The sequence below is a fragment of the Physeter macrocephalus genome, chromosome 19 (assembly GCF_002837175.3).
Source record: "Physeter macrocephalus isolate SW-GA chromosome 19, ASM283717v5, whole genome shotgun sequence".
NCBI lineage: Eukaryota > Metazoa > Chordata > Mammalia > Artiodactyla > Physeteridae > Physeter > Physeter macrocephalus.
Window position 1 is genome coordinate 41,389,069 of NC_041232.1, and position 15,741 is coordinate 41,404,809.

A 15,741-nucleotide genomic window follows, 5' to 3' on the forward strand; every position below is an offset into this window, starting at 1 on the left:
GGGCAGGCTTCTCATTCTGGCGGCTTCTCTTGTTGCCGAGCACGCGCTCTAGGCACACAGGCTTCAGTAGGTGTGGCTCGCGGGCTCTAGAGCGCAGGCTCAGCAGCTGTGGCGCACGGGCTTAGTTGCTCCGCAGCATGTGGCTTCCTCCCGGACCAGGGCTCGAACCCGTGTCCCCTGCGTTGGCAGGCAGATTCTTAACCACTGCACCACCAGGGAAGACCATAAATATTTTTTAAATTAAGTAAAAGACATGTAATAAATAGGGGCTTCGAGCTGTAAGTTGCCACCTCTCCTCCAGTGTGACAGTTTTTAGTGAAAATAATAAGAGCTCAGGGAACTTAGGACCCTGAAGTCTTAACTTTTATAGCTCTCATAAGAGTTTCTGGGTAAATAGATTTCTTTTCTGTTGAAAATGTTTTTAGAACAATTGAAAGATAGAGGTCATTTTTAAAGCAATCATCACTTTTTTCAATAAATATTTGTCTTTGAACAGAGGGAATTCTAATTTCCCTGGAGTTCAACTATAATCTCATGACCATCATGTGATGGACTGATCAGGAAAGAGACAGAGGAAAACCAGGAAGGTGGGAGGCTTAAGGGCTGAAACTGCCTCCTGATGGTCATGTAGGAAATATGGGTTCTAATCAAAATCCTGGGTTCTAACCACACACCCCCTCATATAGTTGTATTGTGAAGATTTACAGAATATATGAGAATGTACCTAACCCTTAAAAGTTACTCAAAAGGGGTTTATTCTCTCATTTTCTCTCCATCCTATCTTGACTCTACCCACAGTCTTCTCTCTTGCAGTTTCCATTTATGAACTGTGCTTGTTACCTAGGAAATGTAGACGTCTGAGATACCCTTTGTATTTAAAATATGATAGGCATTCAGAAACATTATAAAACGATACATGAGTAAAACCAATTTTGATAAAAAAGAAAGCCTTTGCTGATTTACTCGGCAGTAACATGAAATAAAATATATTTTCACTTCCTCATCCATCTGCTGCACAGAGGGGAGTGTAATCAAAGTGTTCTAATATATAATTTTTGTGCCACGGTTCCTTCACACTGCAGGGGCAGATCATGAATCCACAGAACTTCTCTGAACGTTGACATTCACTCTAGCATCTCCACATCACAAAAACTATGGAAAATGAGATCTAAACTGACATTCCCAGGTGGTTATCTATCTCAGGGTGTCTTCCACGCATTGATTCTTTCAGCAACAGAAAAATCACAAAACATTCATCTTTAAGAAGTCCAGCGCTTGTGCAGTTTGTTCCTGATGTGTTGGTCTATGAGATCTGACATTAAAATGGTAATTTCTCATATTCAGATAGAATACATGAAAATCATACTGTGTTACAGTACATACAAGGATGCTTAGCTGTCCTGCTTACATCTCTTACTGGAAATGTAAGGATTATGTCACCTCTTCTTAGAAAGGTCTCTGAATCCGCACGGCCTTTTGGCTTTTTCAGTGAGGTTTTAAATTCTTAAACCAGAGTCCAGTCACTCTCAAATACCTACATCAGTGTCTCACCACACTGCCTGAAATTTCTGACACCCGCATCATTTTTTAGGGGTCTTTAAAAATCCTGATCATTTTAACTTGCTTTAGGCATTGGTAACTTCTTGGGAGCTATGATCGATCAGTTGATAGGATTGTTTTGTCCATATCAGTTACTTCCACAGAGAAAGCATGGTTCTGAAGGAACGGAGTGCAAAGGTCATGTAATTATATTTCAGAGGGAGAAGAGGGGAGGGAGAAGTTAGGTCATCTCTGAACGGCCCTTTCGGGATGGGGAGAACACAGCAGGACAGCCTGATGGACAGATCAGAAGTCAAGCAGCTCCACAGAGTTGAAAGAGAGACTAGACTTTGCCTACTTCAAATTGTGCCCAGGCCTGAATACCTCTGCTCACCCTACACGTATCTGATGAGCACTAATTCTCTGCTGGGAACTTCCCCTATTTCTGCATTTTGTTTAAACGACCTCAGCTTCAATGAAGGCAAATGTTGACCTAAACAAACACTGATACGTTCTACTTTCATTCTGGAAGAACCACCATGTGGATAGCAACTGCTCGTTAAAAGATTTGGAGATTTTTTTTATTGTTTTAAACAATATTCTGCCTGCAGCAAACCAGTAAGATGGCCACTCATCCTATGAAATTAATTTTTGCATAAAGAGACCTAGTCTTTTGGCCTGTTACCTTTACCGCGGTCCCTCCTGGTACCAACTGCTGACTCAGGCCCACAATCCTGGAGTCCGTGCTCAGTCTTTCATAGACCACACCCAAGTCCGTGTCAAGTTCAAATGCTCTTTTCCTCAGTTTGTTTGTTTTTTTTCTTTATTTTCATTCATGCACTCAGTAAATATTTAAGGAGTGCTCACCATGTGCCTAACACTGTTCCAGAACACTGTGATATGGCAGTGAGCAAAACAGACGAAAGTTCTGGCTTACACTCCAGTTGGGGCCAAAAGACAAACAAATAAGTACAATCTGGTAATTGACAGTGAAGAGGATAGGTGTGCAGGTTGGGGGTAGGGGGACAAAAGGGATGAGAAATGGAAGAATGAGGGATGACGTAGGGTCCTCAGCTTCCATGGTGACTGCTGCCAACAGGAATGGGAGACATGTCGGAGTAATCATGCTCTCAAGGCAAATGCTGGTGTAGGTCTAGAGGGGAGGGATGTAATCCAAGCAGTATAGTTCACTGTTTTGGAACCTCTTCTTTATTCTTGCGAACGATGACACAGAGACAATGCAGGGGCCCGGAAAGTGGCCTTCTTACCTAGAGCCAGGGAACTTGAGGGCTCCCTCCTGCCTCCTTTGTTCGTTGACAGATTCTTTGCCAAATTCCCCAGTGGGTTCGTATCCAGATCACGTCCTCCATATACACTGGAATAGAAAATTTTTTCTTTAAAATCCCTGCAGAAATTACTAAAAATATACATGCAAGTAAGAAAGCACAAACATTTTTTTTTTAATTTTAGCATTTGATGGCTTGTGTCCTCCCAAGGAAATTATTTTTCACATCTTTACTGTAGTATAACTGCTTCACAATGTTGTGTCAGTTGCTGCTGTACAGCAGAGTGAACCAGCTATATGTATACATATATCCCCATATCCCATCCCTCTTGCGTCTCCCTCCCACCCTCCCTATCCCACCCCTCTAGGTGGTCACACAGCACGGAGCTGACCTCCCTGCGCTATGCAGCTGCTTCCTACTAGCCATCCATTTTACATTTGGTAGTGTATATATGTCAATGCTACTGTCTCACTTCATCCCAGCCTCCCAAGGAAATTAAATACTATCCATAACTAACTTTACTCTTTTTTTTTCTTTCATTTCCAAGTGGGAAAGAAAAAAATCAATTATTCCTATTTGTGGCATACTGTGATTAAACTGTGTGTTTCTAACTATGAACTACCTAATCAAATTGAGAAATTAAAAATGTGTTAAGTTCTCAAAGCAAAACCAACACCACAAAATTGTACCTAAGTCCCAGACAGCAGCAGCAGGAAAGGAGATGACTGGGTACATCAACAAAGGATGTGTTCTTCATAGTGGGATTACTGGGTGCCACACACATCAGCCGGGACTTTTCTACATGGATGCTTCTGTGGACCCTGGGGAGGGAGTATTTGGAGAGAGCTCGGCCTTGGACATTGACTAACTGATTTTCTGGCTATAAATAAGAAATCTATTCTGAGCAGAGTAAGGAAAGTGGCTGAGCACAGAGGACAAAGCTAGTGAGTGTACATGGAGCGTTTTTTTCTGGGTGATTACAGTAGGTTGTGTGTGGAGAGTTGTGCCATGTATCTTTGTATAGGTTGCAAGTTGCACGTGGGGGCTGAAAGGAAGCCCTCATTTTTCTAGTCACCAAGCCATTTGCTCCAGTGAGGGGTCACACCCCACATCCAGCAAGGGAGATAATTCTGTCTAGACATTACATAGGCTATTGGAAGCGCTCTCTGTGTGTGTGTGTGTGTGTGTGTGTGTGTGTGTGTGTGTCTTACAACATTTCCTACTCTCCTCTATTCAAACTCTGCCTTTCTCTTGGATGTTTCCACCTAGCCAGAAAGCACTCTGTAAAGTATGCATTTATTTTTTTTTGTGTGTGTGTGTGGTATGCGGGCCTCCCTCTGCTGCGGCCTCTCCCGTTGCGGAGCACAGGCTCCGGAGCGCAGGCCCAGCGGCCATGGCTCACGGGCCCAGCAGCTCCGCGGCATGTGGGATCCTCCCAGACCGGGGCGCGAACCCGGTTCCCCTGCATCGGCAGGCGGACGCGCAACCACTGCGCCACCAGGGAAGCCCAATGCATTTAAAACTTAACACTTTGCTTATTCGTTCCTCAAGCCAGTTTCTGTCTTTAATTCTTCTTCATTTACTATCTGCAACACCTGCCCCCAATTTCCACCCTACAATCTGTATTCAGCCGCTCTGCTAAAACCTCGGTTTTAATCGACACCGCTCTTTCCCTTGTTACCAAATCCAAGCACCTCTGCAAGGGTCCTTTCTTTCTGCCACACTCCACTGCCGATCAGCATCTCTTTGCCTAAATCTTTCCTCCCTGGCACTGTTCATCCTATTTGTTTCGTTCCCTAGAATCACTTCTTCCCTGACCTCACTTCTGGTCTAGCTCCCTGCCTCTGGCCCCTGGAGTTCTCTATTTAGCCTTCTTCTCCACTCTCTGTCTTCTAGGAAAATGTATTTACTCCCATCATTTCAATTATCAGACTTCCAAATAGCTATCAAGAGTTCTGACTTCTCTCTTGAGTTCTGATCCCAAATATTGACTTGTATACTGGACCAACTGGCAAAACCAAACTGATGCAGCTTGCAGCTGAGCCTGGCAAAGGCACTTTTCTCCAACTGGGATCAGAGCCGGAGCAGCCACAACCTCACCCCTTTTTGAAGATTCTCCAGAAAAGGAAGTTGTGAAGGAGGGAGGTAGGAAAGAAAAGATGGAGGAAGAAAGGGAGGGAGAATGATGCTCATATGGTCATCGGCTCCCACTCAGCCCTCGAAGATTGGTTTCCTACTAAGAGCTCAAAGTTAATCTAGGAGACGTGAACTTGTCATTCTCCCCCCCATCCTTAAATTTTTCTCTCTGGGCACCATGTTTATGTTAATATCAGATCATCTTTTGATTCACCTGGGTTCCAAACTCAACACAACTAGTCCCTTTCCAGTTTTACCTAACCTATATTTTTTCCATTATATCTTCTCCATCCTTACAGTCTTCACCTTGGTTTCAATTCCAGCTGTATCCGGCCTGGACTATTAACAGTAGTGCTGCCTAACCATTACCCCCTACCCCAACGAATCCACTCTTGTATGCCATTTTCAGAAGTCTAATCTTACTCCAAACAGTCCCTGTTTATATGGATATATTTTAATAAAATACACAAGTTCTGAAAAGTCTCAAGACATAATTAAAACTACAATGGTTGAAAATAATATAATGAAGTTCAAAAATTTGGCAGGCAATTTCATAAAGTAAGGTCAAGCTCTGTTTCCGGGTGCTGGCACCAAAGGGGAAGTATTATAAATAGTCTTCTTTCTATTGAATAGCATACTTTTCTTGGCTGTAAACAAGGCTGTTTAAATATTATACATAATTTATGCTAAAAAGTGTGGTTGTAAATCCTGTGGTGATCCAGAAGAGAAAGACTGGAAAAAAGCCCACCAGTGGATAGAAGATTGTGTTTGTTAGGGAAGGGAAAAGTGTACCAACTAAAGAAAGTCTCAGTAAACCAGGAAAGCATGTTATTCTGCAGAGTAAACTAGGCAAAGCTTGATGTGAGAAAAGAGAGTACAGGGAGGGGGTGTGTGTGTGTGTCCTCAGCTAAACAGAAGAGCTCTGTTTCCTCAAAATGACCAACTTTGAGTGGGAAGAAACCAAACTCAGAGGACTAAGCAGGAATTCCAGAACATAAGAAATCAATGTTAAGACTATTCTTCCTAATTAATGATGCTGGACTCTGTAAACACACTTTTCACCATTGAACTTGGCCAATGTATGGAATCTAATGACTAACTATTGAAGAGTGTCCTTAAAAAGGGGAAGGGCATGGAGGTCAGTCCTGCAAACTCCTGAGACTTCCTTCACATTCTCTGAGAATGATGCCGGTCACGACAGCGCCATTTACACAGAATATAAGGTGAATGGTCCCCTTGGAGTTGTGTAAAGCGACTTATTAATAGGGAGTCACTTTCATGGGCCACTTCCCCATTCCCACATCCCCTACCCCACAAAAGAACCAGGGAATGCCCCCAAGTAAACATTTGTAAAAACAGAAGCTCCCTGCTAGTGAGAGAGAGGCAGGATAGGAATCTGCAATTTTGCTTGTATTTTCCCATAAGAAGTTTTAACCATATTGGTGATCTAATATTTTATGTCCTTCTCCCAACATCCCACCTCCTTAGCCTACTGGTTCACAGTCCATCCTCCACCTCCCACCCTCCACCCACCCCACCACACTACACCATCAATCATCTCCTTGAAGGCAATGACCATCTTACCAACCTTTGATCTGGCACTTGTGTAATATTATGTAAGTGAATCAATAAATCAATGAGTGATGGTTCTCAAAACATGAGGTTAAAATATCAAAATATGGTACTTAATTGGACATAAAAATTATATTTGTATAAAGGTATTGCTATCCCAAATTATAAATTTCATAATTAAGTAGGAGAAGACATACACCTAACTGCATCCATTTTTCTCTACCAGATTACACCCAGCTGGCCCCTGTCTACACTTTAGCTCACGTCTCCCCAATTTCCTTCTCACTTTTTAGACCCAGCCTTTAATTCCTCCAACACTCCACAAGCTCGTTGGTCTTTGCGACTCCACAGGTGATGCTTACTCTGCCCAGAAATTTACCCCCTTTACCTTCTCAATACTCAGATCTCAACTCGGAGGTGATGTCCTCAGGGAGGCCATTTTGACACCTGGTTTGTTACATTCCTGAAGTCCTTCCTGTGCAAATATGCTATTAACATATCGAGCATCAACTAAAGCTCTTTCACTATATAACCACTCACAGTACGTTATGTAGTAGATAAGTTTCCAAAAACGTTATCTAAAAATGAAATTACATTTTCCAAGTGAAGAGCATTGTCATTTCAAGGACTACATTCTTTTCTTCTTTATTGAACCTCAATTGGCAGTAGTTCTTCACTTTATGGTTCTCTGCTCTGGAATCTTTCTCTCGGTTTATTAATTATACACAAACTAGGCTTAAAAGTATTGGAGGAATAGCTATTTAAATAAATATTTAAATGAATCCTTCTGTTTTAATGAATGACACTTTATTTAACCTTTGTGTAATGATTCTTTGCTAAACAACCCACACATACCTGGGATGTAATGTGCCCTTTCACTGAGAATGTTAAATCAACGTTTCATTTTTGCAATAATGACATTCAGATTCAGTTTTCCCTTTTTAAAGTTTTTTTTTTCCACTCTTACATTGCCAATATTGGAATTGCCACTAACAGATTTTTCAGGAGTGAGGATGAAATGATGTGTGAGAGAAAAAAAATATGTGATAGGGAAGTTTGACAAAGTGTTTTAACTAAGCAGAGGCTGAAATTAGAAGCTGGTTATATGAGACATAGCTAAGAAGACATGACATAAAATATTCAGTGATACACTGAAACACTGTTCAAATAATAGCTCAGCACAAGGAAAGGTATAGGAGTTATGGTTAACTATTTTTTCCATGAAAAATAAAATAAGAATTAAAATATCAGAAACTTTCCTAATTCAAACCAGAATAATACATTCATGATTGGAGCAAGGGACAGGTGAATGAGGACTTAGCCCCAACATGAACTCTGCGTGCAAAAAAGCAAGAGGGACCACTGGAGAAACACTGGCATTTTTATACCTATTTCTAAAATCCTATGATCAAAAGCATTTTATTTCCTATATTAGGGAAGATTGATTCATTCACCTTTAAACTCTACCAACTCCTCAAAGAAACAAACAAAAGAAGTCATAATACATTTCACATACTTGTAGCCACAACCATGAAGAGAATGTGTCTAAGTAATTTCTTTCCATGATAGGTGACGAAAAAATAGGTGAATTTTATTTGGAGAAGGAAAAAGCAACTCATCTCAAAATATGGGCACCGAAGCCATTTTATGCGGACCGTATACAAAGAAGCCAGGGAAAGAGAAGAATCCGTTAAAAGGCAACCTCTTGTCTCCTACTAGGTACTGATTTATTGTCACTGCAAAGGGAGAAGCCCTGGTTGGCTTCCTAGCACTACTCACTGCATCTCCCCAGGAGATTCGCATCAGCTGTCCAGGCGCTGACTTGGTCTGCACTTGTTTCGTTTATAATATCCAATGAGATTGTAGTCAAACTGATATGACTGCAGAGTTCCTAATTCTCTTGACACACAAACACTTTGGATGTGTCTTTTTCATCAAAGACATGATCAGCCCAACTTCTTGTGGTTTCTCTTTTTCTGTGTCCACGCCCTGGAGGGCAGAGTGAGCCAAGGTCATGTGATTCTACTAATGCTGGTATAATTTAGTTTGAATTTATAGGACACAAGAAACCCAAGATACAGTCTCACAAGAGCCTATTACTTTGTCTCTAAGATGACATATCTAGCTACAAATTGGAAAGTTAGTTGGCTTATATTTTGTTTGGTCCTCAGCCAACCAGTATGACTGAAAATTGTCACTAAAATGAATTATTTTTCCAATGCCTCACTGCATCACTTGTCTAAGTCATGAGATTTAGAAAGCCTGCCTGCTTGATGGCTGGTAGCATGTGTAGTGTCTCCGTCATGCACTGAGATGCTTGGAGACCTCTAGTTTCAAATCAGTGCTAACTGCCTTAAGCCTGGGAAAAAGCTGATTAAATAGTTTCAAAGGCCAGAGCAGAAGAAAAAACTCTAAGCATCCTTGGAAAGAAAGTGTCAATACTGAGTAGCTAAATATGAATGAGTCCAGTAATGCTACTTGTTAGGATTCTTAGAAGCAACAAATGACAGTTAAGTGTTATTCCTACTTGGGCTATTCCACTCCATTGGTCACAGCATGGCCTTGAAAAAGCAGAGATTCTGATTTACTACCTGAGCAGGACATGAATCTACTACATGGCCAAGGGAACATGTTAAATAGTATATGTGAGCCTGACTCTCTAACACACACTGGATGCTTCCCAATTGACCCCATATATGGAAAGTCTTTCTCCCCTGTCTTCATATACAAGGAGACAGCCCTGCGTGTAACCACCCATTTGCTTTCTGAGTGTACACAGGAGGTCTGTGGGCCTCTAGCCTGCTGCCAAGGATATAGAAACAACTTGTGTCTCAGCTCTGAAGTCTCTTTTTAGAGCAGTATAAACACCTACCGGAGTCAGATCTGCATAAGCCATATAAATAAGAGATTCTTTGCTCAAACTAAATTCAAACCAGATTCAAAGGATCCAGAAGAAGTATACAAAGTTAGCTAATCTGATTCAGATCCAACCAACAAATATGGTAATTGTGGGTAATACGCCTGTTATTCTTCACAACAAGCCTGTTGGGGTAGCTTTTATCATCTCCAGGTGAGAAAAGTTCATCTCACACAGTGGATAAGGTGGAAGGTACAGAGCTGAGATGCCAACCCAGAGCTGCCTGCCTCCCAAGATTTATCTTCCCATTAAGAGCTGTTGTTTCTCTCTTAAAGACAAATTGAAAAAGAAGACTGGCAGATGGGCTTCCCTGGTGGCACAGGGGTTAAGAATCCGCCTGCCAATGCAGGGGACACGGATTTGAGCCCTGGTCCGGGAAGATCCCACATGCCGCGGAGCAACTAAGCCCGTGCGCCACAACTACTGAGCCTGCGCTCTAGAGCCCGCGAGCCACAACTACTGATCCCGTGTGCCACAACTACTGAAGCCTGAATGCCTAGAGCCTATGCTCCACAACAAGAGAAGCCACCACAATGAGAAGCCCATGCACCGCAACGAAGAGTAGCCCCCCGCTCGCTGCAACTAGAGAGAGCTCGTGCGCAGCAACGAAGACCCAATGCAGCCAAAAATAAGTAAATTAAAAAAGAAGACTGGCAGAATAACGATAGTGGTGGTAATGGAAACATTAATTACAGTTCCTGTTGCCATGATTCAAACTTATTCTCCAACCCACCTCTGTGATGATGGTGCTCAGTTTTTTTCTTTATTTTCTAATTAACATATGAAAAAAATTAAGGCCCACAAAGAGGAAATGATCTGCTCTAGTCCATGAACAAGTCACGGACAATGTTTTCACTCTGATTCCCTCAATTAATCTCTCCTTACCTCAATATCCTAATTAGTAAAAGGAGATAAATGATCTCCCCTCCTCCTATGTCAGTGGTCATGGAAGGAGCCAAGAAAGGAACTCAACATCCTTGTTTCTCTGTCTAAATGTTTAAACGACAAAACCATATTATATCTACATGCTTGAATTAGAGCTAGGACAGAAAAAAAAAAAAAATCAAGAAGGGCAGGAAGGGCGTGGAAAAAAGCAACTCATTTTCTCCTTCTTCAAGAAAAAGAACAATGGCATTGATTCATTTGGAGGTAAAACTTTGAAAACTTCAAGAACTATGGCATTGACTCTTTAACTCTTGTTTCCCACTCTGACTAGTCTGCCGCTGGCAATTTAGGGCAGACACTGCACCATAAAACATGAACCAGGATGCAGGGTGGGAGCACAGAACTGTGAGAGATGCCACACCACCCAAAATATTCAACTGCATTATTTATTTCTGGTTCATGGAAAGGAATTGGCTGGGCGTGCTGATTACCCTGGGATTTGCCGAGCCTTCTGCCAGGAGCGCTATGAACTTATTTCTAATTTACACTCCTGGACAAATCTGGAAGTTTCTACTTCCTTCTCCCTATCCTAGAGGAACTGAGCACATATTGTGCCCATAGCAAAATCATTCAAGAAAGTTTTCATCTGTGGGTATAACTAAGCAGCGGGTATAACTATCTGGAATTTAAGAAACACAGTAGTAAGACTCACACTGGGTAGACAGTATATGATATTTTTTGGCTTCCAATTTACTCATCTGAAAAGGAATTTTAATATTGCTTTCATAAAAACAATGAAACTGTACTAATGAAACTGTACGTAGGTCTCCAGCATGAAATGAATGCCCCTCCACCTGCCTGATGTACTCCATACACTTCGATGTAAACTTTTGGGACTCCATAATTTAACCCATTACAGCTACCTACGCCCTATTTATCCTTCAGATCTCAGCTCAAGAATCATTTCCTCAGAGCAGCAGTCCTTCTCTGAATAAGCTCTCACAGTAACACATTCCTATGCTTTGTGGTCTGCTAGCCAAGTCCTAGAGCAGCAAAGGCAAGCTTCCTCCTTCATAATCACACACAGGTATCCAGAACCATGTACAACACACGTAAAACAGCACACACACAAACTCACTGATACACGTGTGTTCAGGCAGCTAAGCCTGATTCTATCTAGTCCCAATAGAACTCTGCAAAGTTTGATTCGACCCCCCTATCCTCCCCACACATACACACAACTCCAAATCTGGATGACTGCCTTACTTAGGGGCTGGGGTGCATATGGGGTGAACATGGCTGGCATCCATGGAGTGTGTGAGGGGCATGTGTATGTTCCAGCCAGGGCTGATGCCCACCTGGAGAATTAAAAATTTAGCCTGGATCCCAGCCCCAGAAGTGGTTCTGTTTGTATAATAATATTCTGACTTAAAATTTGTTTTCACGTGAGCAAATGGTGCCTTTTTCTAATATACACAAAGACATGGGATAAAGAAGTGCCACCCAAATAGATTCACTTCTCTCCGTCACATCTGCTGCAACCTTGATCCAGATTCCATCAGCCCTTGGCTAAATAGCTCTCTCTGTTTCCACGCTTGCCTCTTTACAATCGTTTTCTCTATACACAATCATTTGGAATGATTTTTTTTCAAATCAGGTTACTTGAAACTCATATCATCCCCTTACCTAAACCAGTTCAGTGGCTTTTCACCAGACGTAGAATATTATCCAAGCATTTTATGACAGCCCCTATATTGTCTGGGGCTATATAGCCCACTATATCATACTATTCCCTCCCTCACCCCATCCCAGCTATAGTGCAACTTCTTCTTATTCTTTAAACATACTAAGTTTGCTCCCATTTTAGGTTTTTCGGGGGACTGTTGTCTTTTCTGGAATACTGCTTCCCTGGACCTTATATAGCTAGCTCCTTATTATTTAGGCCTAAGATTAAAAACAAAACAAAACAACAACAACAAAAGAACCCACCTCCTATCCTATCTAAAACAACCCCCGCCTCAATCACTATCACATCATATTTTATTTTCTTTATATCGATTGTCTCAGTTCAGGTTGCTATAATGAAATATACCAGACACTGAGTGGCTTATAAACAACAAACATTTATGTCTTACAGTTCTGGATCCTGAGAAGTCCAGGATCCTGGTGCCAGCAGATTCCATGTCTGGTAAGACCTGTTTCCTCATTGACAGCTGTTTTGTCACTGTAATCTCACATAGTGGAAGAGGGCAGGAGGGCTCTCTAGGGTCTCTTTTATAAGGGCACTGATCCCATTCATGAGGGCTCCACCTGCATGACCTAGGCACCTCCCAAAGACCCCGCCTCCTAATACCACCACACTGGGCGTGATATTGCAGCATATAAATTTTGAGGGGAACAAATAATCCATAGCAGCAATTATCACTATCTGAATTCATCTTGCCTCTTTAGTATTTATTTCCTATACCCCCTTCGGAAAATATAAGCTTCATGAGAGAGAGCTGGTCCACAATAAATATTTAATGAAAAAATAAGTGTTTGGCTCCACTAGCTCTGCTGTACACACATCTTGTAGACTTAGATAAACAGTATGCCAGCAGCCAGGATTGAGACACAAGGAGATTCATCTACCTCTTCTTTCTAAGGTTTCTCTGGTTTTTCCTTTCTTTAACCAGCAATAAAAGGCTAGAACTCAAGTCTTGAGTTCTTCTCTACATTCTGTTCTGCCACAGCCTTGGAGACATTTTTTGTTGTTGTTACTCTAAGCAACATTTGCAAGGTCCAGAGCAGTGAGATAGCTTTCCCCTTTCCGTGTGGCAAAAGCATAAAGAAATTCACCCTACCAGTCCCACTTTCCTGGAAAAAAATCCTTCTATAGCCTACTTCAAGCCAGAGTTACTTCCCTTCCCATCCCTTAATTCCTATCCCATCTACAGATTTAACCTCACGCCTCTTTCCAATTCAGAAAAGACTGTATCTTACTCATATTTGTATACCCAGATGCACCATGTTTTCACGTGAGCAAATGGTGCCTTTTTCTAATATACACAAAGACATGGGATAAAGAAGTGCCACCCAAATAGATTCACTTCTCTCCGTCACATCTGCTGCAACCTTGATCCAGATTCCATCAGCCCTTGGCTAAATAGCTCTCTCTGTTTCCACGCTTGCCTCTTTACAATCGTTTTCTCTATACACAATCATTTGGAATGATTTTTTTTCAAATCAGTTTACTTGAAACTCATATCATCCCCTTACCTAAACCAGTTCAGTGGCTTTTCACCAGACTTAGAATATTATCCAAGCATTTTATGACAGCCCCTATATTGTCTGGGGCTATATAGCCCACTATATCATACTATTCCCTCCCTCACCCCATCCCAGCTATAGTGCAACTTCTTCTTATTCTTTAAACATACTAAGTTTGCTCCCATTTTAGGTTTTTCGGGGGACTGTTGTCTTTTCTGGAATACTGCTTCCCTGGACCTTATATAGCTAGCTCCTTATTATTTAGGCCTAAGATTAAAAACAAAACAAAACAACAACAACAAAAGAACCCACCTCCTATCCTATCTAAAACAACCCCCGCCTCAATCACTATCACATCATATTTTATTTTCTTTATATTGATTGTCTCAGTTCAGGTTGCTATAACAAAATACCAGACACTGAGTGGCTTATAAACAACAAACATTTATGTCTTACAGTTCTGGATCCTGAGAAGTCCGGGATCCTGGTGCCAGCAGACGCCATGTCTGGCAAGACCTGTTTCCTCATTGACAGCTGTTTTGTCACTGTAATCTCACATAGTGGAAGAGGGCAGGAGGGCTCTCTAGGGTCTCTTTTATAAGGGCACTGATCCCATTCATGAGGGCTCCACCTGCATGACCTAGGCACCTCCCAAAGGCCCTGCCTCCTAATACCACCACACTGGGCGTGATATTGCAGCATATAAATTTTGAGGGGAACAAATAATCCATAGCAGCAATTATCACTATCTGAATTCATCTTGCCTCTTTAGTATTTATTTCCTATACCCCCTTCGGAAAATATAAGCTTCATGAGAGAGAGCTGGTCCACAATAAATATTTAATGAAAAAATAAGTGTTTGGCTCCACTAGCTCTGCTGTACACACATCTTGTAGACTTAGATAAACAGTATGCCAGCAGCCAGGATTGAGACACAAGGAGATTCATCTACCTCTTCTTTCTAAGGTTTCTCTGGTTTTTCCTTTCTTTAACCAGCAATAAAAGGCTAGAACTCAAGTCTTGAGTTCTTCTCTACATTCTGTTCTGCCACAGCCTTGGAGACATTTTTTGTTGTTGTTACTCTAAGCAACATTTGCAAGGTCCAGAGCAGTGAGATAGCTTTCCCCTTTCCGTGTGGCAAAAGCATAAAGAAATTCACCCTACCAGTCCCACTTTCCTGGAAAAAAATCCTTCTATAGCCTACTTCAAGCCAGAGTTACTTCCCTTCCCATCCCTTAATTCCTATCCCATCTACAGATTTAACCTCACGCCTCTTTCCAATTCAGAAAAGACTGTATCTTACTCATATTTGTATACCCAGATGCACCATAGGAGTGAATATGTAGTAGGTGTTCTGTAATATTTATTGAAACAACTAAATATAGTTCAAAAATTAATAAGCTAAAAGAGAGAGACTAAAAAGAAAAACAAGTCCCTCCCCATAGGGGAAAAATAACTCTGTTAGATATGAAATTTACTGAATCAAAATATATATAACCAGTTAGAAAAAGCCTTCCACAAGATCAAAATTACCTCCCAAAGGATATAATGAATATTTCCATATTGGTGTCACTTCAAACTATAATGAGTAATCTAAAACATGTAATTACATAAAGTCCTGTAGAAATAAAAATCTGTGTTCCAAAGAAGGATGCTGGGCTTCTGATTCGAATCCATGATGGACCAGCATTCTCTGCGTTTTACTCTCCGCAAACCTCAGTTTCCACATTTGATAGCACTTACCTGTCTCCCAAGGCTGTCCGGCAGTGGATGAGCTTGTGTCTGCAAAGTACATCAAGACCTTTACATGAAAGATGTTCCAGGGCTTCCCTGGTGGCGCAGTGGTTGCGCGTCCGCCTGCCGATGCAGGGGAACCGGGTTCGCGCCCCGGTCTGGGAGGATCCCACATGCCGCGGAGCGGCTGGGCCCGTGAGTCATGGCCGCTGGGCCTGCGCGTCCGGAGCCTGTGCTCCGCAACGGGAGAGGCCACAGCAGAGGGAGGCCCGCATACCACAAAAAAAAAAAAAAAAAAAAAAAAAAAAGATGTTCCAGAAGGCCAAGAAATTCATCCTGGAATTTGTTTCAATTGGAAAATTCCTTCAATGATTACAGGAAAAAAGTTCCACAAATGACTCACCAGGTTTAGACCCTTCGTAA